Below are 4,001 nucleotides of genomic sequence, written 5' to 3'. Positions count from 1 at the left end.
TCCTCTTGTGTGATGGAGAAATGTGCACTAACATGTAGGTGCTGAGTGCCATGGTGGGTCCTTTCTCTTGCCCCCATTGTTGCTATGGCTCTAGAACTTCTGTCCCAGGAAGTTGAAGAATTTTGTGAGTCTGGCTTGCCCACTCTGACTCTGCAAGAGTTGTACCCTCGAGGATCATGCCCTTCCGGGACTGCCAGTCACCCCCTGAGAGGGAATGAGGAAGATCCCAGGTGGCTACAGTGAAGGGAGTGTGCGCACCATCCCAGTGTGCCCCTCCGCAGGGCGGAGTGGAGGCAGAGAAGCCCCAGAACAGTGCTGGGCATCAGAAGGGGCACCCCCCAGCGCTCAGGTGTAGCTGCTGGCATTGCTTAAATAACTTTGTGCAGTCACTTGCAAAGGGTATAGAGAGAGGGGGCAAGGAAGCTATTCAGTGCCCAGGGATTGTAGAGATGCTTCTCCAGATTCTTTCCCAGGATAGGTCTTGGGAGGCAAGGGACTTACTGGGCAAAAGCATGGAGACCTGTGTGGCTGCTGGCTGGTCTTTTCCACCCTTACCCCACCCTCCCCGAGCTGACCGGCCAAGGGGCAGAAAGTGTGGAGCTCACACCCATCATGCTGTGCTCCAAAGCATCCCGAATCTGCAGCTGCGTCAGCCAAATGGATTCTGTTCAAGGTGCCGGGTGTTGGGTGGAGACTGGCTCGCTGCAATGCTGAGTGCATCTCATCGCACCTTGGCCATGATCTGAGCTCAACTCAGCATCTGTTAAGCAGTTCGCTTGGTCCTTCAGTGGTCCTTGTAGTCCCAGGCCAGGCTGGAGACGTGGAGGGGATGAGCACGGGAGGTTAAGGCTCTTCCCTGGGGCACTCTCGGTGTTGCTACCCAGTGGTGCTCTCCTCTGCTGAGCCCTAAGTGGAGATCGAGCACTGTGAGGTATGGCTGGTGGACCACCATCCACTCCGGTTCCTTCTTTTTGCTTATCTGCAAACTAAACACATCTACCATCTGTCAACCTGGGGAGATGGAGGTCAAATGTTGCACACATGAAGGATGTCAGCCTGAATAAACAAGTTCCTTCTTTGTCTTGGTCCCCTGTCATTCCCAGAATCAATCCAGCTGTTCATAGCCGGGGCTACCTCCTGGCCCCAGGTGTACTCTAGGGCAAGCGTAGACATACACCTGGGATGGGTGAGTAAGGGAAAAGCAGGGGCGGGGGGAGGGGGTCCCTTCCGTGGCCTGGGAGGGAAGTCCCTGCACTTGCTCAGGGATGGAGGTTGGAACAGGTGGCCAGTCTCTCCCAGCCTGGCCCTGTGCTCACTGCTCTCCCTGGGATCCTGGGATTGGAAGCTTGCTCCAATGAGGCCAACAAACACGGATACCCATAGGCACCCTCTTCCTCCTACAGTGATGAGGTTCCTGGAAAATGTACTCCCTCCCTGGACCTCAGGGGCTCCAAGCCCTGCAACTTCCTTCTGTCTCCTCTACCTCACCTCCCCCTTTCCTAATGCTACTGGAGAGTGGGTCCCTGGATAGAGATCAATTTATCTTCACTTCTATCTCCCATCACATCCTAGGCGGGTAGACAGGCAGGTTCTCACTAAAACCACGAATGCCCAAATCCCAGGGGTTGAAGCTTACAGAAAATAAGCTCCCATTTAAAATCCTGTCAAGGGGCCAAGCTGAGAACAGCAAAGGGTAGAAGTGAGCAGTGTAGGCTCAAAACCTGTTTTCTTTGACATCAAAACCTGTTTCATCTGACCCAGGAACTGGGTGTATACAAACACTTGCCTAAAAAAACCCCGTGTTAAGAGTGAGGCAGCAGGCAGTGACTGTTGGGGGTGAATTGTTTTTCCAGTGTCTTATTAAGGACAAATCTACTGGGAGACCTGGCAGATGCACCTTCACCCCTGAATGAGGTGCTGCTTCCCGACAGCACCCCAGCCCTTTAGACACACCCCCAGCTGAGTGAACAACAACCCTCAGGACCCTGCATCTTCACCCAGCACCTGAGCAATGTCCCTCAAGTCTTTGAGTCCTGGATTCCTCCTCCATTAAATGAGAAGGAGAGCCCCTGCCTCACTGCAGTTCAGTGGGAGACACAGATGCACCTGAAGGCTGCTTTGTAAACCAACACGAGCTATAAACTAGGAGGAAGTAAAATAATAATACTAATAAAGCATTACTAGTGCAGTGCTTTGGAATTATTCTAAGAACCTGGTATCTGGGTTCATGACCTCATTCATGACGATTCCAGGTCTGCCAAGGCACGGCCAAGGGAGCCTCTCTTCAGGAGCCCAGAGAGCCATGCCTGGAGCCCCCCGGGGAAGGTGCTGGTAAGCATGGAACAGTGGGAGCCGGTGCCACCGCCCTCCAGGGCACCTGACCTATGACCCCCGCTGTGGCTCCCAGCCAGCCTGAACCTCTGAGGCCCTGCAGACCCCACCGCAGGCCGTGGACACAGTCCAAAGGGACCCAGGCCTCATTCTGTCTGCTGTTCCAAACAGAGATGTTACCCACCCCTATTGCACACCAGCAGATGCACTTCTCCATCCAAAGCAAGCAAAGGCCAAGCACTCCCACACCTAGATCAGGGTAATGAAGGGGAACCCACAGGCCATATCATGAGCCCTGGTGAGAATCAAGTCTGCACGGCTGGCTCACTTTGTGCTGAGAAGTCCCTTTACCCTCTGAGCCTGGACATCTACACCTGAAGAGCAGGATAAGCATACGACCCTACCCTGCACTACCACTGGGGAGCCGGCAGTGTGACCTGTCTACATAATCTTCTGCTTCCGTCTGACATTCAGCCATCCTGTGGTTGTCACCACACACAGGACCTATAGGCTAACTGTGGTCGTTTTAAGAAGCAGTCTGGGGCTTGGTTCCTGGGAAAGGAAGCCGGATCTCCTAAGTGAGAGCTCTGATTTCCCTTCAGGCTTCAAGACCTTTGCTGGGGCTCACGACTCCATCTACTGAAGATGCATGAGACAGTCATCCAGCCAAGACTCCTGTCACCATGTGGTGGTCTATCAGACAGGATGGGTGTCCCCAGAGCTCTGGGACACAATACGGCTGACAACCGCACCAACCGGTGACGTTGTTGGACCAGGTACAAACTGAGGCCATCAGTCTCTGTTGACAGTGGCCTGGGTGTGTGGAGACCCTCACCCCATCCGGCCAAGACAGTACAATGTGCTTTTCTTGGCGCGCACCGGGCAGGGGTGCCTGACTCCTCCTGAGTTATGAGCGCTCAGGGTTTGGACTTCCTGCTCATAAGCTCAACTCCAGTCAACTGGTAGACAGAATTATACCCACACTGACCTGCTGAAGAAGCCGCAGAAGTAAATATTGCCTCGGGTCAGAGCCGCTCCTGGAATCTCAGAAGTTTGGTGAAAGCTGCGGGGGCAGGGGTAATACATCACCACCGCCCGCCTCTGTTTACAACTGTGTAATGCCTTTTATGACTGCCTCTCTCTAGCCTGAATATTTGTTTTATTGCCCCTGTAGGGAGATTTTTCCATTTGGCAAAACTCTTCAGATGGTTTTAGTCATGTTAACAACCCCTCATTAAATACAGAGGAGTAAACAGAGAAAGTTTCGTTTCTTTGCTACTTTGTCTTTCTCTTTCTTTTCTTTTCTTTTCTTTTCGGTTCTTTGTTTTTTGGTAACCTTCTGGAAGAAAATTATGAAATGAACGATAGGGGATAAAGAGTGTTCCCATGTTGCTCTCAGCTCCTTCCTGGGTGGGCATTCCCCAGGAAGCCCGCCCTGCCTTTCCAAGAGGTCATTCCTTCAGTGAGGGGAAAGCAAAGACTTCAATCTGTTTCAAGGTGAGGGCTTGCTATGTGATCTCTGGATTTGGGGCCCTTGATGCTTGATTATTCTTCCCCTGTGGCCCAGGAAGCAGGAGGCACATCTGCTTCTGGCAGGAAAGGCATCTTGGGGCTAGAGCACCTGGAAAGGATCGGTGGGGAGTGGTTAAAGAGGAGAGCCAGGTGGATGG

This window comes from Crocuta crocuta, unplaced genomic scaffold (genome assembly GCF_008692635.1).
Source record: "Crocuta crocuta isolate KB4526 unplaced genomic scaffold, BGI_CrCroc_1.0 scaffold170, whole genome shotgun sequence".
Lineage (NCBI taxonomy): Eukaryota > Metazoa > Chordata > Mammalia > Carnivora > Hyaenidae > Crocuta > Crocuta crocuta.
This window is presented reverse-complemented; position numbering follows the sequence as displayed.